The 25470-nt window shown below is 48.6% G+C and overlaps 1 protein-coding gene across 1 annotated transcript in view; it reads left to right on the top strand.

Annotated features, from left to right (window-relative positions):
- The window catches only part of BMPR1B (bone morphogenetic protein receptor type 1B), a 318882-nt gene that overhangs the window by 47317 nt on the left and 246095 nt on the right, over positions 1–25470 (top strand). Inside the window, exon 2 of the mRNA XM_068136787.1 lies at positions 16238–16308. The gene's annotated coding sequence lies outside the window, so the exon portion shown is untranslated. The remainder of the gene's footprint in view (positions 1–16237; positions 16309–25470) is intronic.

Raw genomic sequence — 25470 nt, forward strand, 5'->3', positions numbered from 1 at the left:
TTCCCAGCTTTACTCCAAGGTGTATCAGAGACAATCAACTGCTTTGTGTGGTAGCTTTCCCAGCTTTACTCCAAGGTGTATCAGAGACAATCAACTGCTTTGTGTTGTAGCTTTCCCAACTTTACTCCAAGGTGTATCAGAGACAATCAACTGCTTTGTGTGGTAGCTTTCCCAGCTTTACTCCAAGGTGTATCAGAGACAAATGCTTTGTGCTGTGGCTTTCCCAATTTTACTCCAAGGTGTATCAGAGACAATCAACTGCTTTGTGTGGTAGCTTTCCCAATTTTACTCCAAGGTGTATCACAGACCAATGCTTTGTGTTGTAGCTTTCCCAGCTTTACTCCAAGGTGAATCAGAGACAATCAACTGCTTTGTGTTGTAGCTTTCCCAGTTTTGCCCACAGGCTAAGTCTTGTAGTTGTAATGATGCTTTCAGGAGATGTTTTTGAAGTGCTAGTTGAACCTTTACCCTGTGTTTCCTCTGGAATAATTACAGGATGTGAAAATGGCCAAATGAAACGCTCACTCCCAGAGATTAAGAGAATTAGTTAAGCTACTCTTACCTTATGGCTTGCTTTATATTTGAGGTGTAGGGTGAAGCAGGCTGTGATGACGTGTGGGTGTTTTCCTACCCCTCTCATACATGCTGAAGCTTTGCCTGATGTTTATTGCTGGCTATATTATGGGAACTGCTTTTAAAAGGCAAGTTAGGCAAGGTAGTTGAATTTCAAAGGCTGGCTCTGTTTAAAACAAAGCACTAGGCTTTGAACTTCCCATCGGGGTTTGGGGCTGTTCCTTTGAAACTAACAGTAACAGAATTGATGCCATCACCTTCCAAGGAAACCAGTTGAAAAAAAAAAAAGCCTCAGTGAATTAGTAGTCCAGACACCAAACAATATTTTGCAGACACTTGAAACCAAGCCTAAGGCAGCTACAGTGGAAGTGAGGGGGAGACTAACTAAAAAAACAAAATAATTTGTCTGTCTGCAGTGCCAAACTTGCTTGAAAAGGTAAAAATAGAACCATAGAATCAATAAGGTTGGAAAAGACCTCAGAGGTCATCAAGTCCAACCTGTCACCCAACACGACCTCACAACTAAACCATGGCTCCAAGTGCCACATCCAATCCCCTCTTGAACACCTCCAGGCATGGTGACTCCATCACCTCCCTTGGCAGCGCATTCCAATGGCCAATCTCTCTTGCTGGGAAGAACTTTCTCCTCACCTCCAGCCTAAACCTCCCCTGGCACAGCTTGAGACTGTGTCCTCTTGTTCTGTCACTGGTTGCCTAGGAGAAGAGACCAATCCCCACCTGGCTACAACTTCCCTTCAGGGAGTTGTAGAGAGCAAGAAGGTCTCCCCTGAGCCTCCTCTTCTCCATGCTAAGCAACCCCAGCTCCCTCAGCCTCTCCTCACAGGGCTGTGCTCCAGACCCCTCCCCAGCTTTCTTGCACTTCTCTGGACACATTCAAGTGTCTCAATGTCCTTCTTAAACTGAGGGGCCCAGAACTGGACACAGGACTCCAGGTGTGGCCTAACCAGTGCTGAGTCCAGGGCAGAATGACCTCCCTGCTCCTGCTGGCCACACTGTTCCTGATCCAGGCCAGGATGCCATTGGCCCTCTTGGCCACTTGGGCACACTGCTGGCTCATATTCAGGCAGCTGTCAATCAGCACCCCCAGGTCCCTCTCTGTTTGGCAGCTCTCAGCCACTCTGACCCCAGCCTGTAGCTCTGCATGGGGTTGTTGTGGCCAAAGTGCAGCACCTGGCACTTGGGCCTGTTAAATGACATCATGTTGGACTCTGCCCATCTGTATCCAAGAAGGCCAATGCCATTCTGGGGGCAATTAGAAGCACTGTGGTTAATAGGTCGAGAGAGATTCTCCTCCTCCTCTACTCTGCCCTGGTGAGACCGCAGCTGGAATATTATGTCCAGTTCTGGGCCCCTCAGTTCAAGAGCGACAGGTTGCTACCAGAGGGAGTCCAGTACAGAGCCGCAAAGATGATGAAGGGAGAGGAACATCTTCCTGATGAGGAGAGCCTGAGGGAGCTGAGGGCTCTGTAGCTTGGAGAGGAGGAGCCTGAGAGGTGACCTCATTGCTGTGACCTCATTGCTGTTGCTAAAGCTATGCAGGGTGAGTGCCCAGAGGCTGGAGCCAGGCTCTGCTGGGGGATGCCCAATGCCAGCACAAGGGGCAGTGGTGGAAGCTGAGGCAGAGGAAGTGCCATGGAAACAGGAGGAAGAATTTTTCCCTGTGAGGATGGCAGAGCACTGAAAGATGCTGTCCAGGAGGGTTGTGGAGTCTCCTTCTCTGGAGATATTCCAAACCCACCTGGCTGTGTTCCTGTGTGACCTGCTCTAGGTGCTCCTGCTCCGGCAGGGGGGTTGGGCTGGATGAGCTTTTGAGGTCCCTTCCAGCCCCTGACATTCTGTGAAACCCTCAGAAATGTGACCCATGGTTATAATAAACCTTTCTTGTTGAAGAATCTTTATTCCATAAGTCCATTTTGAATCCAAGAGCATTAGAGTAAATGCATTTTACCACTTGGATAAAGTATCTTCCCTCAGCTATTTCACTGCTTGAAAATTCTGTATTAATCTGGTTTGGAGTTAATGTTTGTTTCAGTGGTTGCAGCAGCCAGTGAAAATGAGAAAATGAGAGATATATGTTTTCTAAGTCAGTGAAGTATAAATGGAAAGGAGATTAAAAATCAATTATTGAATCAAGATTTCCTTTATTTTCATTCTCTTCATATTTACCTCTCTTTGATGACTTCCCCTTAAAGTATTATACTAATGTAGGAAATGAAAGATTTTCCTGACATACATTTCTGTATCATCTCAGTTACAGGGTTTCTCATCTGCTTCCTGATGAATGTGCTCAGTAAGTCCATTTTGTGTGTGTGTGTGAGAGAGATGTCTGTGTAGGGAGAAGATGCTACTGATTTCTTCATAATAATGCTTCTGCTATTAATTATGGCATATTTCTTTAAAGGCAGGAATCTGCATTTTGCCCCTTGTGTGGAATGGAAAACAGTGCAGGGCTCACAGCACTGAGCCAAAGGTGCAAGCAGGAATCCTACAAAACAGGAGTCCTGCTAACCAGAATGCAAATGTCCTGTGGTGAACACGGGTTGTTTTTACCAAGGGATGTACAAGCACAGGTTGCTGTCATTCTTTGCTGGCATGAAGAGAGTTTCTGGGCGCAGCTGCGTGTGCTGAGGTGTGACACATCACAGGCTCACAGGGTGTTAGGGTTTGGAAGGGACCTCTGGAGATCATTGAGTCCAACCCCCCTGCCAGAGCAGGAGCAGAGAATCCAGCACAGGTCACACAGGAACACATCCAGACAGGGCTGGAAAGGCTCCAGAGAAGGAGACTCCACAACCTGTCTGGGCAGCCTGCTCCAGGGCTCTGTGCCCTCACAGTTAAGAAGTTCCTCCTCATGTTGAGGTGGAACCTCCTGTGCTGGAGTTTCTATCCATTGCCCCTTGTCCTATCACAGGGTGCCACTGAGCAGAGCCTGTCCCCTCCCTCTTGGCCCCCAGCCCTTGAATATTGTTAGACATTTATTAAATCCCCTCTCAGTCTTCTCCTCTCCAGATTAACAGCCCCAGGGCTCTCAGCCTCACCTTGTAGGGCACATGCTCCACTCCCTTCATCATCCTTGTAGCCCCCTGTTGGACTCTCTCCAGCAGATCCCTGTCCCTGTTGAACTGGAGAACCCAGAACTGGATGCAGTATTCCCGGTGAGGTCTCACCAGGGCAGAGTAGAGGGAGAGGAGAACCTTATCTTGGAGAAGAGGAGGCACAGGGAAGACCTTATTGCTGTCTACAACTACCTGAAGGGAGGTTGTAGCCAGATGGGGGTTGGTCTCTTCTCCCAGGCAACCAGCACCAGAACAGGAGGACACAGTCTCAAGCTGTGCCAGGGGAGGTTTAGGCTGGATGTTAGGAAGAAGTTTAGGCTGGGTGTTGGGAAGAAGTTCTTCCAGAAAGAGTAATTGGCCATTGGAATGTGCTGCCCAGGGAGGTGGTGGAGTCTCCGTCCCTGGAGGTGCTCAAAAAAGGATTGGATGTGGCACTTGGAGCCATGGTTTAGTTGTCAGGTGGTGTTGGGTGACAGGTTGGACTTGATGACCTCTGAGGTCTTTTCCAACCTTATTGATCCTATGATTTATATTGCAACACTGAGAAGGGACATCGGAATCCTTTTAATAGACAGTTCCCAAATGCTGCTCAGAGAGCTCCCAGCATTTATTGCAGCAGCAGTGCTGTGTGAAGATGCTGTTAAACTTCTACCAGGTTGTCAAAGATTATGGAATGATTAAGTATTACCCAGTTGGTGCCCTCCTGGGGATCAGGAGTTTCTGGCAAATATCCCTCTGCTGTCTAAGAAATGCAGTCCTGTTCTGGTGAATTCATCTGGAAACAGGATTTCTTCAGGGGCAATGGGGACCATCTGTGGAATTCCAACCATGTGGAAAGCCTGCCTCAGAGATGGGCAAAATAAAAATACACCAGGAAGGGAGCAGCTCTGAAGAGGTTGTTGCAGTAACCTTGGCTGAGGAAAGGTCTTCATGTGTGGGCTGACCTTCTGCCCCTTAATAATTAAAGAGTAACACTAGATGCAGTATTTCCTTGGCATGAGGCAGCTGATAATTGCCAATCTTCACACGGTATCCAAATGTATGTATTTGCACAGGCACAATGCTACACTACACCTGCAACTGCAGTGGTGGTTAATTAGTATGCAGCCCAGCTGGTTCAAAGTCATCCAGCTCCAAAGTAAACAAAAGCAAGAGGAAATGTGCTCCAAACATTCAGTCCACCAATTACTTTCTAATGCAGTGAATGAGTAACTTGCTTTGTGCTGTAGAGAGCTGCACTTTTTTCCCCCCTCCAGCCCATTTGGTTCACAAATGACTTTGTGCTCCCCTGGTTTGCTACTGTTATCACAGAATCATAGAACTGTCAGGGTTGGAAAGGACCTCAAGGCTCAGCCAGTTCCAACCCCCCTGCCATGGGCAGGGACACCTCACACTACAGCAGGTTGCTCACAGCCACATCCAGCCTGGCTGCAAACACCTCCAGGGATGAGGCTGTCACCGCCTCCCTGGGCAACCTGTGCCAGTCTCTCACCACCCTCACAGGGAAGAACTTCTTCCTAACATCCAATTTGAATCCACCCATTCTTAGTCTCAGGGTGTCAGGTAGTGGTAGGACTAGGGGGAATGAAAAAAAACCGTGCTGCCCAGGGAGGTGGTGGAGTCCCCATCCCTGGAGGTGTTCAAAAAGGCTTGGATGTGGCACTTGGAGCCATGGTTTAGTTGTCAGGAGGTGTTAGGTATTAGGTAATAGGTTGGACTTAATGATCTCTGAGGTCTTCTCCAACCTGGTTGCTTGTGTGAACAGTTGCACACTTACAGAGGCACACCCAGCATTGGATGCTGGATTGGATAATTATTTTCCTGTTTCAGTAGCCATTCCATGCTTGTGGTCTACCATATCAACACTTGGCTACAGATGAAGCTAAGAAGGAAGGTCCATTAAGAGACCATCTATGTAGTTCAAGTGGATGTTGTGGTGTGATACAGGGTGTGTGTTCAGAAAGCAGAAGGAGGTTAGTGTTATGTTTCCTCTTTGGATCCCTGTCTTGGGGCCCATCTGCATGCTGTGTCCCCTCAGCCAGGTTCAACACTGAGTGACTGCTCTCATATAAGAACCCATCAAGGAAAAGTGAAGCTGACTGATGGTGGCCTGCTGGTCACAGATTCACAGAATTGAGCTCCTACAGTCATCCAGTCCAACCCCCTCTGCACTCAGCAGGGACATCCCCAAAGAGATCAGGTTGCCCAGAAGAGCCCTGTTGAGCCTCACCTTGTATATCTCCAGGGAATGAGCCTCAACACCACCTCCCTGGGCAACCTGTTCCACTGTTCCACCACCCTCATGGTGCAGAACTTGTTTCTAACATCCAATCTCAATCTGCTGTGCTCTACTTTGAAGCCATTGTCCCTCATCCTGTCCCTGCAGGCCTTTGCAAACAGTCTCTCTGCAGCCTTCCTGTAGCCCCCTTCAGGTCCTGGCAGGCTGCTATTAGGTCTCCCTGGAGCCTTCTCTTCTCCAGGCTGAACACCCCCAGCACCCCCTGATCATTTTCATGGCCTCCTCTGGACCCTCTCCATCAGCTCCATGTCCTTCCTATATTGAGGGCTCCAGACCTGTACACACTACTCCAGGTGAGGTCTCAGCAGAGCAGAGCAAAGTGTCAGAATCACCTCTCTGTCTCTGCTGGCAATGCTGCTTTGGATGCAGCCCAGGCTGTGATTTGCCTTCTGTGCTGCAGTCTCGCCCTGCCTGCTGCTGTCCAGCTTCTCACCCACCAGCACCCCCAAGTCCTTTTCCTCAGAGCTGCTTTCTATCACCTCCTCCCCCAGCCTGCATTGATAATGAGGATTGTTCCAGCCTTGGCATGTACCTCATCAGACCTGGTTTTGTGTTCTTCCATCTCTGTTACTGCCCGACAGGGACATTATTGAGCTGCTATTGCATCTGTCAACACACTTCAGATACAAACAAATGCTTATTTCACCAGCATCCTATAGTTTGTGTTCAGCCTTCTCACACATGCCTTGGTGTAGGTATTGACATAGTTTTCATTGCCCTCCTTTACAGTCTGCAGCCTGGTGCTCCTTTCAAGATACCTAATAATAGTCTCCAGCAGCTCCATGTGGAAAATGTAGCTACACAGGCCCAGGATTTTTAACCACCAGTGCCAGCCAGTTTGTGTGTGTAGGGAACAAAATAGGTCTTTGGGGCCCTGTCTGTGCTTGGGAGTGGAAATGAGTTTTCAGTTGCTGCCTGTAAGTGGAAGCCACAGTTTAAATTCTTAATCCTGGTCCTTTGAAATGTATTTTCTGACTCTTCCCCTTAACTACCACAATTAGTCTGAGGTAGTAAGCTTACTTCAAAAAGTGTAAATAGGTGACTCATAAGGACAACACACATGATTTTTGTAGTGCCTTTCCCCCTCTGCTATGGAGTTAAAAACAACACTAGAAGGTCTCAAGTACCAGTTTCAGGCCGGGGGAGAAAGCAGTATTCTACCATTGGCAACTCTGATTGGTCTCAGCAGGCTCCTGTGGGCTCATGGAACATTTATACTGTCTCATTCTGTTTGTACTAAAAACTCTGTAGAAAACCTCTTCAGGTGGACTTTGTTTTAAGCAATTAGGTTTTGGTGTTTGGGGCTTGTTTGTTTTTTCCATGAAGTAAGTGGGAAGGAGTGCAGTGGTGGTGCCTTTGGGCTGATAGGGAGCCATTCCAGCCCTTTGAAGCAGGCTGAATTAGTAATTGTGTGCTGGAGCTGTTTATCAAACTTTTAAGTATTGAAGGCTTATGGACTTGGGGGGGGGGAAGGGGGGGGAAAGGCATAATTTGCATTAAAAATATAAGAAAGGGGGGAAGAAAAGAAAGTGCCAACAACCCTCCACAAAACCTCACAAAATCCCAAACCAGAGACAACTGCAATGCCAAGCAAGGAGAGCCCTTGCCATCCACTGTTGCATCATACTAAGGCTGATTTAGTCTTATGGATTATGACTTTAGCTTTCACAGGATGTTGGGGTTTGGAAGGGACCCCCAAAGATTATTGAGTCCAACCCCCCTGCCAGAGCAGGACCAGAGAATCCAGCACAGGTCACACAGGAATGCATCCAGAAAGGGCTGGAAAGGCTTCAGAGAAGGAGACTCCACAACCTCTCTGGGCAGCCTGCTCCAGGGCTCTGGGACCCTCACAGTGAAGAAGTTCCTCCTCATGTTGAGGTGGAACCTCCTGTGCTGGAGTTTATATCCACTGCCCCTTATCCTATCCCATGGTGCAACTGAGCAGACATTGATCAGATCCCCACTCAGTCTTCTCCTCTCCAGACTGAGCAGCCCCAGGGGTCTCTGCCTCTCCTCACAGGGCAGGGCTGCAGTCCCTTTAGCATCCTTGTAGCCCTCTGTTGGACTCTCTCCAGCAGATCCCTGTCCCTCTTAAGATGGGGAGCCCAGAACTGGATGCAGTATTCCAGGTGAGGTCTCACCAGGGCAGAGCAGAGGGTGGGGAGAACCTGCCTGGCTCTGCTGGACACACTCCTCTGAATGCACCCCAGGCTCCCATTGGCCTTCTTGGCCCCCAGGGCACATTGCTGTCCCATGCAGAACTTGTTGTCCACCAGCACTCCAAGGCCCTTCTCCCCAGGTCCCCTCCCAACCTGTACTTCTGCAGTTTATTACAGTATCACAGTATCACCAAGGCTGGAAGAGACCTCAAGGATCATCAAGTCCAACCTGTCACCACAAACCTCATGACTAGACCATGGCACCAAGTGCCACGTCCAATCCCCTCTTGAACACCTCCAGGGATGGTGACTCCACCACCTCCCTGGGCAGCACATTCCAATGACCAATGACTCTCTCAGTGAAGAGGTGCAGGACTCTGCACTTCTCCTTGTTGTACCTCATGAGGTTCCTCTCTGCCCAACTCTCAGTCTTGTCCAAGTCTCTGAATGGCCTTTAGATGTCTGAAGAAACTTGCTGGGCAGAGACTCTGTCCCTTCCTCAATGTCATTGATGAAGATGTTAGGAGAGCTTTGCTTCCTGAGCATCTGATTTGCAGTACTTGTGTGCTGTGGAAACAGTTGGCAGCAAACAGTGCAGGCAAATTTCCCTGCTCCTCATAGGACTGGGAATGTAATTGTGCTGCTTTTCTTTGCAGAAGCCTTGTCTGGCTGATGAAAGGGTGGACTTTGGTCTTTTCAGACTAAGAAAATATTTGAATGTATTATTCCAAAAAGGCAGCCTGAAATGTCTCTTTGGATGGGTTTCAGTTGAAAACATGGATCAGGTTTCCTGCTGGATGTTTAGCTAGGTGCTGGTCATCCTCATGGTGAGCAAAGAAAGCTCAGCCGGTGAACGCCTGAATGGCATGAAGCCCTGGGCAGGGAAAGTGTGCTGTGGGTGGATATGAGAAAGCATGAGGAAGACACAGACTTCACTGCAGAGGAGGTCAAGTGTGGCTTTTTTTGGCTCCTGCTATTTAGAGGGTCTGTTAGAGAGCACTGCTTTGCAGCACAATAAGTGCAATAAAAATCTACAGTAAGTAAATTTGCAGATGACACCAAGCTGGGGGCCAGGAGTTGATCTGTGAGAGGGTAGAGAGGCTCTGCAGAGAGACCTTGACAGGCTGGACAGATGGGCAGAGTCCAACGGCATGAGATTGAACACATCCCAGTGCCAGGTTCTGCACATTGGCCACAACAACCCCATGCAGTGCTACAGGCTGGGGTCAGAATGGCTGAGAGCAGCCAGGCAGAGAGGGACCTGGGGGTGCTGGTTGACAGCAGCTGAACATGATCCATCAGTGTGCCCAGTGTGCCCAGTCTGCATCAGGAATAGTGTGGCCAGCAGGAGCAGGGAAGTCATTGTGCCCTGGACTCAGCACTGGTTAGGCTACACCTGGAGTCCTGTGTCCAGTTCTGGGCCTCTCAGTTTAAGAAGGACATTGAGACTCTTGAAGGTGTCCAGAGAAGGGCAACAAAGCTGGGGAGAGGTCTGGAGCACAGCCCTGTGAGGAGAGGCTGAGGGAGCTGGGGTTGCTTAGCCTGGAGAAGAGGAGGCTCAGGGGAGACCTTCTTGCTGTCTACAACTCCCTGAAGGGAGGTTGTATCCAGGTGGGGTTGGTCTCTTCTCCCTGGCAATCAGCACCAGAACAAGAAGACACAGTCTCAAGCTGTGCCAGGGGAGATTTAGGCTTGAGGTGAGGAGAAAGTTCTTCCTAGACAGAGATTGGCCATTGGAATGTGCTGCCCAGGGAGGTGGTGGAGTCCCCATCCCTGGAGGTGTTCAAGAGGGGATTGGATGTGGCACTTGGAGCCATGGTTTAGTAGTCAGGTGGTGTTGGGTGACAGGTTGGACTTGATGATCTCTGAGGTCTTTTCCAACCTTACTGATTCTATGATTCTAATACCAGAAAATAGGAACTGATAAAGTCTTACAGAAATGCATCCCCATAGATGAGCCTTTCCAGCCCTGTCTGGATGTGTTCCTGTGTGACCTGTGCTGGATTCTATGGTCCTGCTTTGGCAGGGGGGTTGGACTCAGTGATCTCCAGAGCTCCCTTCGAACCCCTAACATCCTGTAAGCCACTGGACTGCCTACTTAGAATAAAAAATTTAGAATAAACCAGACCAGGTTGGAAGAGACCTTCAAGATCATCGTGTCCAACCCATCAACCAATCCAACCCACCCAAACAGCTAACCCATGGCACCAAGCACCCCATGAAGTCTCCTTCTGAACACCTCCAGTGATGGTGACTCCACCACCTCCCCAGGCAGCACATTCCAATGGGCAATCACTCTCTCTGTATAGAACTTCTTCCTAACATCCAACCTGAACCTCCCCTGGTGCAGCCTGAGACTGTGTCCTCTTGTTTTGATCTATGATCTATGATCTATGATCTATGATCTATGATCTATGATCTATGATCTATGATCTATGATCTGTCTCCCTTAGAAGCTTTCTGATGACATCTGTTAGTTTTTTCCCCATAGATTTTAGATACTATTGAGTCTGTGTAATTTGTTTAATTAGCCTCAAACTCTCTGTGTAATTACTCCAATCTGTGCTGTTCTCAGCTTTTGTCTGCAGGGCTGACAAATGACCAGAGTGGCAGGGGGGGAGGACACCTTCTTGTTAGTAGCTGGGGTGCCTTTGGTCCTCAGTTTGAGCTGTGGGTTGTCAGAGGGGGTGGACTCCTTCTAAAAGAGAGTTGGTGAGAGAATGATGGAAATAGTGAGCTTCATTGAAGAAGTGAAAGCAAGTATCAGTTGTGGGAAAAAAATCATCCTTATCTTATGAGACAGGATGCTTTTATGGTTAATTTGGTGTCTCCCAGCTTTTTATTGCCCCAGAATGGGCTTGCTTGTGCAGGCTCAGATTGTATCAGCCAGCTGAGCTTTATGTCTCTCATCTTGCAGGGTTTAACAGAACGATAAATTACTTGAGATTATCAGGGGTGTTTTGTATGCAATTTAGAGTGAATACTAACTGAATCATTTCCCCATTTTTATGGCCATTGGCCTCTTTGGCTCCTGTACTGGTTGTGTACCAGCTCTGAGGTCAGACACAACACAGGATCACAGGATGTTAGGGGTTGGAAGGGACCTCTGGAGACATTTGAGTCCAATCCCCCTGCCAGAGCAGGACCATAGAATCTAGTGCAGGTCACACAGGGGTGCATTCATGCAGGGTTTGAAAGTTACCAGGGAGAATAGAATAGAATAGAATAGAATAGAATAGAATAGAATAGAATAGAATAGAATAGAATAGAATATACCATGTTCGAGATCATCATGCCCAACCTATCACCCAACACCATCTAATCAACTAACCCATGGCACCAAGCACCCCATCAAGTCTCCTCCTGAACACCTCCAGTGATGGTGACTCCCCAGGCAGGCCAGTCACTCTCTCTGTGTAGAATTTCTTCATAACATCCAGTCTAAACCTCCCCTGGCACAGCTTGAGACTGTGTCCTCTTGTTCTGGTGCTGGTTGCCTGCCTGGGAGAAGAGACCAACCCCCACCTGGTTACAACCTCCCTTCAAGGAGTTGGAGAGAGCAAGAAGCTCTCCCCTGAGCCTCCTCTTCTCCAGGCTAAGCAACCCCAGCTCCCTCAGCCTCTCCTCACAGGGCTGTGCTCCAGACCCCTCCCCAGCTTTGTTGCCCTTCTCTGGACACTTTCCAGCATCTCAACATCTTTCCTAAACTGAGGGGCCCAGAATTGGACACAGGACTCAAGGTGTGGCCTAACCAGTGCTGAGTACAGGGGCAGAGTCTCCACAGCCTTTCTGGGCAGCCTGTTCCAGTGCTCCATGACCTTCAGAGTGAAGAAGTTCCTCCTCATGTTGAGGTGGAACCTCCTGTGCCATAGTTTATAACTTCTGCCCCTTGTCCTATCCCAGGGTGCAACTGAGCAGAGCCTGTCCCCTCCCTCTTGACCCCCAGCCCTCAGATGTTTATAGACATTTATTAAATCCCCTCTCAGTCTTCTATTCTCCAGACTAAGCAGACCCAGGGCTCTCAGCCTCTCCTCACCAGGCAGTGCTCCAGTCCCTTCATCATCCTGGTAGCCCTCTGCTGGACTCTCTCCAGCAGATCCCTGTCCCTCTTGAACTGGGGAGCCCAGAACTGAATGCAGTACTCAAGATGAGGTCTCGCCAGGGCTGGACACACTCCTCTGAATATACCCCAGGATCCCATTGGCCTTCTTGTCCCCCAGGGCACATTGCTGTCCCATGCAGAACTTGTTGTCCACCAGCACTCCCAGCTCCTTCTCCCCAGGGCTGCTCTCCAGCAGATCACCTCCCAACCTGTACCGGTGCAGGTATGAATAACTTCAGACTGGGCATTAAGGTTCTCTGTGGAGAATCACTGGAACAGGCTCCTCAGGGAAATGGTTACAGCACCAAGTCTGTTGTAGTTCAGGGAGCATCTGTACAATGTTTTTAGTTGTGTGGTTCAATTTTAGCTGGACTTGTGAGGACCTGTGGACTCCTAAGGTCCTTATGGGTCCTATCCAACATGAGTTAGTCTATGATTCTATGACTCCTTACAGATGCATTTGACAGGAGGAGTTGGGAAGTCTCTCCTCATAAGAAGGTGTTCCACCCTAATCATTTTTGTTGTTCTGCACTGAACTCTTTCAAGCAGTTCCCTGAGGTCCTTCCTGAACTGAGTGGCCCAGAAATGGACACAGTACTCCAGAGGCAGTCTCACCAAGGCAGAATAGAGAGGGAGGAGAACCTCTCTTGACCACATCCTATCTAATCCACCACAGGATGGCATTGGCCTTCTTGGCCACAAGAGCACACTGCAGGCTCATGGTCAGCCTTCCATTAGAAGCTTGTCTGTGTTAATTGTATGGAAGGTGTCCAGACAAAGGCCATGAGAATGGTTAGAGGGCTGGAGCTGCTCTCCTGTGAGGACCGTCTGAGAGAGTTGGGGTTGTTCAGTCTGGAGAAGAGAAGGCTCCAAGGACACCTTCTTGTGGCCTTCCAATATCTGAAGGGGGCTACAAGAAAGCTGGGGAGGGACATTTTAGGGTGTGATAGGACTGGGGGGAATGGAGCAAACCTAGAAGTAGGTAGATTGAGATTGGATGTTAGGAAGAAGTTGTTCCCCATGAGGGTGGTGAGAGACTGGCACAGGTTGCCCAGGGAGGTGGTGGCAGCCTCATGCCTGGAGGTTTTTGCAGCCAGGCTGGATGTGGCTGTGAGCAACCTGCTGTAGTGTGAGGTGTCCCTGCCCATGGCAGTGAGGTTGCATCCTTGAGGTCCCTCCAACTCTAACAATTCTGTGCTTCTAATTAGAAAGAAAAGCAGATGCTCACAATTTCATGATCACTGGAGGTGTTTAGGAAGAGACTGGATGGGGTGCTTGGTGCCATGGTTTAGTTGCTTAGATAGTGCTGGGTGATAGGTTGGACTTGATGATCTCAAAGGTGTTTTCCAACCTGGTCTACTCTATTCTATTCTATTCTATTCTATTCTATTCTATTCTATTCTATTCTATTCTATTCTATTCTATTCTAGGCTAGGCTAGGCTAGGCTAGGCTAGGCTATTTTGTTCAGTACAGGGTGTTCACAGAACAGCAGCATGAACAAAAAGCTTGGGAATTTTCTTTTATCCCAGAAAAAAAAAGGGGGGGATGGGGGGAGCTCTAATGCATGCTTTGAATGAGTGCTGTCCTTATAAGCTAGTTTCCTATTTTAAATGTGTATCACCTGATTAGTGGCAGTTAATTAATTTTTGTTTTCAAGCCACAGATTCTAACAGCTGTAGGTTAACAAATTTGCTGTAGAAACAAGGAGAGCTCTTTGAATTCGGCCATTATCAGCAAGTCAGTTGTATTTATGCCCTTTCAGGCTTTCTAACCTTTCCAGGATTGTGGAGGAAATGATAAATATTTGGCCACTCTTTGAGACAGGAATGAAATGGAGTCGTTCTGCAGCTCTTGAGTTGGTGTTGATGGGTGTAAAGCTACTTCAGATAAGATAAGCAGTGACATTGTAAAGATTTTTTTAGGAAGGCTGTCAAAATGAAAAATTTCCGCTTCACATTCTGGTGTGATAATGGAGTAGGTAATTAAAGAGCAAAGAAGCAAAAGCTCTGGTCCTGCTCTTTCTTTTTCGCCCTCTGCCTGGAGAAGAGGAGGCTCAGGGGAGACCTTACTGCTCTCTACAACTACACAAAAGGAGGTTGTAGCCAGGTGGGGGTTGGTCTCTTCTCCCAGGCAACCAGCACCACAACAAGAGGACACAGTCTCAAGCTGCTCCAGGGGAGATTTAGGCTGGAGGTGAGGAGAAAGTTCTTCCCAGAGAGAGTTGTTAGCCATTGGAATGTGCTGCCCAGGGAGGTGGTGGAGTCCCCATCCCTGGAGGTGTTCAGAACAGGCTTGGATGTGGCACTTGGAGCCATGGTTTAGTAGTCAGGAGATGTTAGGTGTGAGATAATAGGTTGGACTTGATGATCTCTGAGGTCTTTTCCAACCTCATTGATTTTGTGAGAAATGGCTTTTCCTTGCACTAGGTGCCTGTAACTTGTTCATTCTCCAGCAGTCTTCACCATCATCCTACTGTAGATGTTGCACTGCCCCCCCCCCCCCCCCCCTTTTGTTTCTAGCTTCTGTGATTCATTTTCCACCCTTACTTCAGTCCTCTGCAGCTGAATGAAACTGTTTTCCAAGGTCTTCAGTAGAGCCAATATTGCAGAAGAAGTGACTATGGATCTCTCTGCATCTAATGAGCCTGCTGGTCTCACTCTAAAACTTCTCACATCTGTTGTGATGCAAAACTTGTTCTACTTCTATGGAATCATTTGTTATCTGGGTGTTTGGTACAACAAGGAGGAGTGATGATCCTTAGCTGGTAAGATATGTGAGTCGCTAGGGCATCCAAAAGTCTTCCTAGCCCTCTGGAGAGCTGGGCAGGGAGAAATTGAATGAATTCAACAAGGGCAAATGTAGAGTCCTGCACCTGGGAAAGAACACCCCCATAGACCAGGACAGGCTGGTGACTGACCTGTTGGAGAGCAGCGAAGGGGAAAAGGACCTGGGGGTCCTAGTGGAAGGGAGGTTGAACATGAGCCAGCAATGTGCTCTTGTGGCCAAGAGGGCCAATGATATCTGGGGGTGGATTAGAAGGGCTGTGGTTAGTATATTGAGAGAATCTCTCCTCCCCTTCTACTGTGCTCTGGTGAGGCTGCAGCTGGAGTATTGTGTCCAGTTTTGGGCCCCTCAGTCCAACAAGGACCTCAGGGAACTGCTTGAAAGAGTCCAACACAGAGACACAAAAATTATTAGGGGAGTGGAACATCTTCCTTATGAGGAGAGCCTGAGGGAGCTGAGGGCTCCGTAGCTTGGAGAAGGGGAGCCTGAGAGGTGACCTCATTGCTGTTGATAAAGCTGTGCAGGGTGAGTGCCCAGAGGCTGGAGCCAGGCTCTGCTGGGGGATGCCCAATGCCAGCACAAGGGGCAGTGGTAGGAGCTGAGGCAGAGGAAGTTCCATGGAAAGAGGAGGAAGAACTTTTCCCCTGTGAGGGTGACAGAGCCCTGAAACAGGTTGCCCAGGGGGGTTGTGGAGTCTCCTTCTCTGGAGATATTCAAGACCCACCTGGCTGTGTTCCTGTGTGACCTGCTCTAGGTGCTCCTGCTCTGGCAGGGGGGTTGGACTGGCTGAGCTTTTGAGGTCCCTTCCAGCCCCTAACATTCTGTGACTCTGTGTAATATTTATTTCATTGTTTAATTCTCACTAGGCCTCTGGTAAGATGTAAAAGAAACCTGTGTGGCCGAGAATTGCCCCATCGGTTGTGACACTGCCATTTTCTCCTGAAAGCTCACTTCATGAATCAAAAATGGAAATGTCCTAATAAAATAAAATTGCTGAGTTGTGGTGTCAGTGGCCTTGCAATTCATGGCAACGTTTGCCATGACACTTGTTGAAATGATGTGGTAGGTCTGTCACCAGCCCTATGCCATCCGTTGGCCTTTTTTCCAGGTGTCGTTATATTTTGACCTGAGTATCTTCAGGCTGGGGAGGAGGGGGGTGGTGGTTCTGTATTATATTGTAATGATTTAAACCTTCCTTTGGACTTATCAGTGACCATTTTCAAAATGTTCTTTGCCCCACAGGGTGGAGTTGGTTTCTTTTGTTCTTGGGAGCTGAATAGGAGAAAGGGACTTTGCAGCTTTTCCTGATAAAGGTAAGACCCCAGCTCTTGATAATGATAAGACACTGTTGGCTGTTATGAACTCATAGGAAGTTTGTTGGTAGAGGCTTTGTGTATTTTGGGTTATTTTTTAATTATTTTCCTTACTTCTGTGCTTTGTAGTAAGTTCAGGATGTGATAACCTAACTTGTGTTGGGAATGGAATGTGTAATTTTACCAGAGGTATCAGTAAAGGCTCTGAAGATAAGCAAGTACCTATAGATCAAAAGTGGGCAATGATTTGTTCTCCTGCTGGAACTTGTGACTTTCCCCGTGTGCCACTGAGCTGACCTGCCCAAGTTCACTCCATCAGGCTTCAACACGCCTGTGGAGAGCTCTTAGAAACAGTTAAGTTCTGTCTATGCCATTTTGCAGAGAAAATGTGTAGGCATGTTTGGTACTGCCTTCACTACTTGGTGCTGTTTGCTTGGGAGCAGAGAGGTATGGAGGTATGTAAGGAGGGGAAGGTCATGAGAACTATTTTAATGGAGATACACCTGCAGAATCAAGCAGCAATTGCTTTCCCTTGTCAGAAGTAGGTGACAGAGAAGGGCATAAAACTATAGAATCATAGAGTCATGGAATTGTTAGGGTTGGAAGGGAACTCAAGGATTGTCTATTTCCAAACCCCTGCCATGGGCAGGGACACGGTATCATCACAGTATCACAGTATAACTAAGGTTGGAAGAGACCTTGAGGATCATCGAGTCCAACCTGTCACCACAGACCTCATGACCAGACCATGGCTCCAAGTGCCACATCCAATCCCCTCTTGAACACTTCCAGGGATGGGGACTCCACCACCTCCCTGGGCAGCACATTCCAATGACGAACGACTCGCTTGGTGGGGAACTTTCTCCTCACCTCAAGTCTAAACCTCCCCTGGCACAGCTTGAGACTGTGTCCCTCACACACCTCACACTACAGCAGGTTGCTCACAGCCACATCCAGCCTGGCTGCAAACACCTCCAGGGATGAGGCTGCCACCACCTCCCTGGGCAACCTGTGCCAGGCTCTCACCACCCTCATGGGGAACAACTTCCTCCTGACATCCAATCTGAATCTACCCATTTCTAGTTTTGTTCCATCTCCCCCACTCCTGTCACTACCAGGCCAATAGAATAGGCTAACCTAACTCTGAGAGAATTGGGTACTTAAAGTGCTTTAAAAAAAAAACAAAACCAAAACCAAACTTATTTTTATATTTCATTTTTTAAAATTGTATTAGGGGAGGAGAAGGGAGTGAAGGTGTGATAGAGCTGGCAGGACTAAAGTTTGGAGCAGGGTGAGAATGAGATTCTGGTGATGTCACAGAATGTTAAAGGCTGGAAGAGACCTGGAAAGCTCATCCAGTCCAACCCCCCTGCCAGAGCAGGATCACCTAGAGCAGATCACACAGGAACACAGCCAGGTGGGGTTTGAATATCTCCAGAGGGGGAGATTCCACAGCCCCCCTGGGCAGCCTCTTCCAGTGTGTGCTTATATTTATACTGCAAGGAAAGAACGAGCAGGAGAAGTGATAAAAAATACAACAAGCAAAACCCAACCAACCAACCAAAAAACCCCAACAGCAACAACAGACCCCAAGCAAACCCCAACAAGCCATAATAAAACTCAATTAAAACCCCCAAACAACTCCCCCCCAAATCCCACAAAATCAAACCAAATAAAACATAAAGAAAACTAACATAGAGGAGGGAGAATTACATTGAAAAACCCACATTACATTGAAAGCATACTATACATGGGGAAGTTGCTGCCTAAAATATGAGCTTTGATTTGATTAAAAGAAAAACCACTTGTTCAGGTGGAATCATAGAATCAACCAGGTTGGAAATGACCTCAAAGATCATCAAGTCCAACCTATTACCTAATACTTAACACCTCCTGACAACTAAAGCATGGCTCCAAGTGCCTCATCCAAGCCTGTTTTGAACTCCTCCAGGGATGGTGACTCCACCACCTCCCTGGGCAGCACATTCCAATGGCAAATTACTCTTTCTGGGAAGAACTTTGTCCTCACCTCCAGCCTAAATCTCCCCTGGCACAGCTTGAGACTGTGTCCTCTTTTTCTGATGCTGCTTGCCTGGGAGAAGAGACCAACCCCCACCTGGCTACAACCTCCCTGCAGGGAGTTGGAGAGAGCAAGAAGGTCTGCCCTGAGCCTCCTCTTCTCCAGGCTAAGCAACCCCAGCTCCCTCAGCCTCTCCTCACAGGGCTGTGCTCCAGACCCCTCCCCAGCTTTGTTGCCCTTCTCTGGACACCTTCAAGTGTCTCAACATCTCTCTTGAATTGAGGAGCCCAGAACTGGACACAGGACTCAAGGTGTGGCCTAACCAGTGCAGAGTCCAGGGCAGAGTGACCTCCCTGCTCCTGCTGGCCACAGTATTCCTGATCCAGGCTAGGATGCTCTTGGCCTTCTTAGCACCCTGGGCACACTGCAGGCTCATGTTCAGCCTTCTGCCACCCAGTCCCCCCAGGTCTCTCCCTGGCTAGCTGCTCTCCAGGCACTCTGTCCCGAGCCTGTAGTGCTCCATGAGGTTGTTGTGAGCAAAGTGCAGAGCCCATCACTTAGATGTGTTAAATGCCATCCTGTTGGCAGGTAGGTCTGATGGAAAAAAATAAATTAAGATGAATATTAGGTCAAACAAATTGCTGTGACAAGGGCAGGGTAATGTAACCTTGCAGGATCAAACCCAGGATGTAAAGACAGAAACTAAACCCACCTTATCTTGGTACAGAAAGTACTATTTCCAGCTCCCCAGGCCTTGGATAAAAAGATAAGCTGTAGGATGCCTTCCAGGAAGTTATTCTGGCCACTGGGAGTGCCATCCTATGAAATGAATAATGTTCCTTGCACATGAGCATCTTGTGGGGCTGGGGGGTTGCAAGGCCACTATCAAATATGTGTTGGTGGCAAGGTCAAAGCGAAAAAGCAATATGGTGAGTAAGGTTTGCATCCTCCAGGGTTGGCTAGTGCTGTCTGAGTCTATTGTAACTCAATCCTGGCATATTATTATCAAAATAGTATTAGCATTGGAGAGGCTGGAGAGCTGGGCAGGGAGAAACTGAATGAAATTCAACAGGGGCAAATGTAAAGACTTGCATCTGGGAAGGTGGACCCCAGGATAGGCTGGGGACTGACCTGTTGGAGAGCAGTGAAGAGGAAAAGGACCTGGGAGTCCTGCTGGATGGAAGGACGACTATGAGCCAGCAATGTGCTCTTGTGGCCAAGAAGGCCAATGCCATCCTGGGGTGGCTAGAAGGGCTGTGGTTAGTAGGTTGAGAGAGGTTCTCCTCCCCCTCTACTCTGCCCTGGTGAGGCTGCAGCTGGAGTATTGTGTCCAGTTCTGGGCCCCTCAGTTCAAGAAGGACCTCAGGGAACTGCTTGGAAGAGTCCAGCAAAGAGACACAAAAACTATTAAAGGAGAGGAACATCTTCTTTATGAGGACAGACTGAGGGAGCTGAGGGCTCTGTAGCTTGGAGAGGAGGAACCTGAGAGGTGACCTCATTGCTGTTGCTAAAGCTGTGCAGGGTGAGTGCCCAGAGGCTGGAGCCAGGCTCTGCTGGGGGATGCCCAATGCCAGCACAAGGGGCAGTGGTGGAAGCTGAGGCAGAGGAAGTTCCATGGAAACAGGAGTGTGGTGGGTTCCCACCACAAGGAGGAAGAATTATTTCCCTGTGAGGATGACAGAGTCCTGGAAGAGGCTTCCCAGGGGGGTTGTGGAGTCTCCCTCTCTGGAGATATTCAAGACCTGTCTGGCTGTGTTCCCTTGTGACCTGCTCTAGGTGCTCCTGCTCTGGCAGGGGGGTTGGACTGGCTGAGCTTTGGAGGTCCCTTCCAGCCCCTAACATTCTGTGATTCTCTGGAAATTCTGGCTACCTCAGGCAGTGTTTTCTATTAGTATAACAGAAAGCACTTCGGAAATGAATTTGTCACTGCAGTTCCCTAGAAATTATTATCTACAGTTCTGGATAACCAATGCACAAAAAGCAATGTGCTGTGCTGGGGGAATACATTAGAAGCATTGTGATAATGTGATAAGTTATTTTCCTGGAAAATCATAATTTGGATCACCAAAATAATTTGGACTGAAGGATATAGTTAAAATAAAACATGTGTTGCTGTCCTGACCAGTGCTAGCTGAGCCTTAAACGTGTTCCTAGGTAATGTAGTTGGAACTGTAGCACATCCTGGGATGCATTCAGAGGAGTGTGTCTAGCAGAGCCAGGGAGGTTCTCCTCTCCCTTTGCTCTACCCTGCTGAGACCTCACCTGGGATATTGCATCCAGTTCTGGGATCCCCAGGTCAAGAGGGACAGGGAACTGCTGGAGAGAGTCCAAGGGAGGGCTACAAGTATGATGAAGGGACTGCAGCACTACCTGGTGAGGAGAGGCTGAAAGCCCTGGGGCTGTTTATCATGGAGAGGAGAAAGCTGAGAGGGCATCTGATCGATGTCTATAAATGTCTGAGGGCTGAGGGTCAGGAAGGAAGGGACAGGCTCTGCTCAGTGGCACCCTAAGATAGGACAAGGGGCAATGGATTGAAACTACAGCAAGGGAGGTTCCACCTCAACATGAGGAGGAACTTCTTCCCTGTGAGGGTCCCAGAGCACTGGAACAGGCTGCCCAGAGGGGTTCTGGAGTCTCCTTCTCTGAAGACTTTCCAGACCCATCTGGATGTGTTCCTGTGTGACCTGTGCTGGATTCTATGGTGCTGCCCTGGCAGGGGGGTTGGACTCAATGATCTCCAGAGGTCCCTTCCAACCCCTAACATCCTGTGATCCTTCTGTCATCTTTGGGACATGCATTGAGTAGCCTTAACTCCTGTATGTGTTACGGCTGAACAATATATTGCAAACTGAAGAGAAACTGCAGCTTCTGTGGCAGGTGAAATGACGTGTGAGGATACCAGAGTTTGATAATCATGGTTCTGTGCCTGGAACTGGAGGCTGCCCAGGGGGGTTGTGGAGTCTCCCTCTCTGGAGATATTCAAAAGTCACCTGGATGTGACCCTGTGTGATCTGCTCTAGGTGCTCCTGCTCTGGCAGGGGGGTTGCACTGCATGAGCTTTCAAGGTCCCCTCCAGCCCTCAACATTCTGTGATTTGTATAATAGACTGCAACAACTCTTTGGCACGCTGAATGAATAAGAATGTCTCTGGAGACCTGCAGGTGGGGATACTTATTTGGAGAATGAAGAGACAAAACCAGAGGACTGAGCCTGTTGTGGAGATCAAAATGCTGCACTGGGGAAATCAGCAGTCCACGTGTGCACGATCTAAACCGTGTTTGACATGCCAGGCTTTGCTTTCAGCGGTGCGCTCCCTTTGCTGCTTGGTGATGGTTTTTAAACCCCTCAAGTGCCAATTAGAACGAGCTAATTATAAAATTATCCCCAATAGGCATGAAAGTAATTCAGTCTCCAACATGTTTGTTTTAGAAAGACACAGTCATTCAGAAGAGAAGTCCTGAGAAACCACAAGTGGTTGGAGCAATAGAGGCTCGGAGCTGTTCCAAGCACGCAATGTGGTAGCGTTTGTTTAACAGCCACTGAGGGCTCTGTCTGTCTTTATTTACAGCTTTGTGGCTGTCCTTAAGAGTAATCACACCAAGGGACTGGAGGATGGGAGGTTTGTTTGGCTTGAGGTGATACTGCTCATTAATTTCATTTGAATTGCAGGGGGGAAAACGTCACTTGTTTATAGTCTTGAGGAATCACAGAACCACAGAAGGTTTGGGGCTGGAAGGGACCTCAAATGCACATCCAGTCCAACCCCCCTGCCAGAGCAGGAGCACCTAGAGCAGGTCACACAGGAACACATCCAGGTGGGGTTTCAATATGTCCAGAGAGGGAGACTCCACAACCCCCCTGGGCAGCCTCTTCCAGGGCTCTGTCTCTCTCTCTGTCACACTATGGGAGGAGGACAGAAAAGCTCAGTTGATCACCTTCCTGCTGGAATAATTCTGGCCAAAATTTCACAGACTCCCAGGATGTTAGGGGTTGGAAGGGACCTCCAGACATCATCAAGTCCAACCCCCCTGCCAGAGCAGGACCAGAGAATCCAGCACAGGTCACACAGGAGCACATCCAGATGGGTCTGGGAAGTCTCCAGAGAGGGAGACTCTACAACACCCCTGGGCAGCATCCAGTTCCAGGCACAGAACCATGATTAGCAAACCCTGGTGTCCTCACATATGTCATTTAGAACAGAACAGAACACAACAGGGAGCTGGGGGTGTTCATCCTGGAGGAGTCTGAGGGGGGACCTTATCTCTCTCTATAACTACTTAAATGCAAGTAGCCGGGGGGTGGGAGGGAGTGTGTCAGGCTCTGCTCCCAGGCAACTTGTCACAGGACAAGAGGCCATGGCCTTAAGCTGTGCCAGGGGAGGTTTAGACTGGATGTTAGGAAGCACTTCCTGATGGAAAGGCTGATTAGGCACTGGGATGGACTGCCCAGGGAGGTGGTGGATTTGCCATCACTGGAGGTCTTAGTGACATGGTTTATCTCGTGTGGTGGTGTTAGGTCATAGGCTGGACTTGATGATCTCAGAGGTCTGTTCCAGCCTCCATAATTCAGTGATTCCATAAAAAGGGAGCCTCCATTCTCCTAGTAGCCCCTATTTAAATACTGGTCCATGGTAATAAGGTCTCTCCCTAAGTCTTCTCTAGGCTGAACAAATGCAGCTCCCTCAGCATTTCCTCGTATGGCACTGGAACAAGCTGCCCAGAGGCTGTGGAGTCTCCTTCTCTGGAGACTTTCCAGCCCTGTCTCGATGTGTTCCTGTGTGACCTGTGCTGCTCTGGCAGGAGGGTTGAACTCAGTGATCTCCAAAGGTCCTTTCCAACCCCTAACATCCTGTGAGCCTGTAAGTTAGATGTTGGACTTCAGAGAAGGGAAGGACCTCCTTCCCTGGAGGCTTTTAAGGCCAGACTGGATGTGGCACTGAGCAAACTGGTGTAGTGTGAGGTGTCCCTGCCCATGGCAGGGGAGTTGGAACTGGATGATCCTTGAGGTTGCTTCCAGTCCTAATAATCCTATGATTCTGTGTAATGTTTGTCAGAGTGGAAAAATCCCTTACAGAAGAAGAGGTGGCAGGTGGGGACATGTGGGAAGTTCTTTCCATAACACCGTGAATCACTACAATGCACTGGACTGCAAATGCTTATACACTACAAGCAAAGTCCTCTGAAATCCATACAGTTTGTTTTAAAGACACTTCTCCCCCTCCATCCCTCCAGCTACACTTAACAATGTGCATATCACTTTATATCTAGCAGGGTAAAATAAACTCTGTCAGTGAATCAGACCTTATTGCTGTCTACAACTACCTGAAAGGAGGTTGTAGCCAGGTGAGAGTTGGTCTCTTCTCCCAGACAACCAGCACCAGAGCAAGAGGACACAGTCTCAAGCTGCACCAGGGGAAGTTTAGGCTGGAGGTGTGGAGAAAGTTGTTCCCAGAAGGAGTAATTGGCCATTGGAATGTGCTGCCCAGGGAGGTGGTGGAGTCACCGTCCCTGGAGGTGTTCAAAAAAGGATTGTATGTGGCACTTGGAGCCATGGTTTAGTTGTCAAGAGGTGTTAGGTAATAGGTTGGACTTGATGATCTCTGAGATCTTTTCCCACCTTATTGATTCTATGATTCCACCCAAATGTGTACTCCAAGAACTTTCCACTCCATTTTCCTCACCTCGGCAATATGTGCAGTTAAAAGCCCCAATTAAAACGTCACCTGAGATAGGTGAGCGATGAAGGTTGCTGGAGACTTTCAGATCTGAGTCCAAAAGATTATAAAAAAGGAAAAAGGAAAAGAAAGGAAAAAAGTTTCCTGTAACACTTCAAACATGATGCACGCAGCTGTTGAGCTGCCAGGGTTACCCTTGAAGACCTCATTTGAAGCGATAGAGATTTACAGCCGCTTGTGTGCGTAGCTGATGAAGGGAAAGGAAAATGTAATTGCAAGCACTCATCTAAAGCTCCAGCTTTCAGTTACCTTCAGTGAAAAAAGCAGAATTTTTTAGGAGGTGACATGGTAATGTTGGCAGGATTTTGTCAAATCTGAGCTGGAGCTGAATCGGCCACGGGTAGGAGATGAAAAGCCTAACCCATGCCCCACTGAAGGAGATGGGAACTATCCCAGCAGATGCAAGAGTTTAACAATTGCCAAAAGATTGTGATAAGACTTTTTAGTTTTCAGTGTTTGTTAGAGGCATTGCAGAATCACAGAATGTTAGGGGCTGGAAGGGACCTCAAAAGCTCTTCCAGTCCCACCCCCCTCCCAGAGCAGGAGCACCTAGAGCAGGTCACACAGGAACACATCCAGGTGGGGTTTGAATATCTCCAGAGAAGGAGACTCCACAACCCCCCTGGGCAGCCTCTTCCAGGGCTCTGTAAACCTAACAAGGAAAAAATTCTTCCTCCTGTTTCCATGGCACTTCCTCTGCCTCAGCTTCCACCACTGCCCCTTGTGCTGGCATTGGGCATCCCCCAGCACAGCCTGGCTCCAGCCTCTGGGCACTCACCCTTTATGTATTCAGGAACACGGATGAGGTCACCTCCTCTCCAAGCTATAGAGCCCTCAACTCCCTCAGTCCTCCTCATAAGGGAGATGTTTCACTCCCCTAAACCATTAATAATTATTCATTTACAGTGTGGGAGGTTGTGTATGTCCCTGCCCTAGAGCTATTCAAAGCTTGGTTGGATGGGACCTTGAACAGCCTGGTCCAGTAGGAGGTGTCCCTGCCCATGTCAGGGGTGTTGGAGCTGGATGATCTTCAGGGTCCCTTCCTCCCTGGGCCATTCTTTGAATCTATGGTAATTTATGCATTGGAGGAATTTAGTTGCTTATGAGTTTGGGATGCCAAGCTCTTTCTTACTGAAGTAAAACTTGTTTTGATGTTTCTGAGCAACATAATTTGGCATGAATCATAATAACTTCCTTATGGAGAATGTAGCAGGAGATGTGGAGACATGCCTGGAGTACTGTGTCCAGTTCTGTCTCTCTTGAAGTGAGGAGCCCAAGGAACTGCTGAAGTACTGTGTCCAGTTCTGGACCCCTCAGTTTAAGAAGGACATTGAGACTCTTGAACATTTCCAGAGAAGGGCAACAAAGCTGGGGAGGGGTCTGGAGCACAGCCCTGTGAGGAGAGGCT

Source organism: Melanerpes formicivorus, unplaced genomic scaffold (assembly GCF_026170545.1).
Source record: "Melanerpes formicivorus ecotype bairdi unplaced genomic scaffold, bMelFor1.0.p_v2 SCAF_4, whole genome shotgun sequence".
NCBI classification, from domain to species: domain Eukaryota; kingdom Metazoa; phylum Chordata; class Aves; order Piciformes; family Picidae; genus Melanerpes; species Melanerpes formicivorus.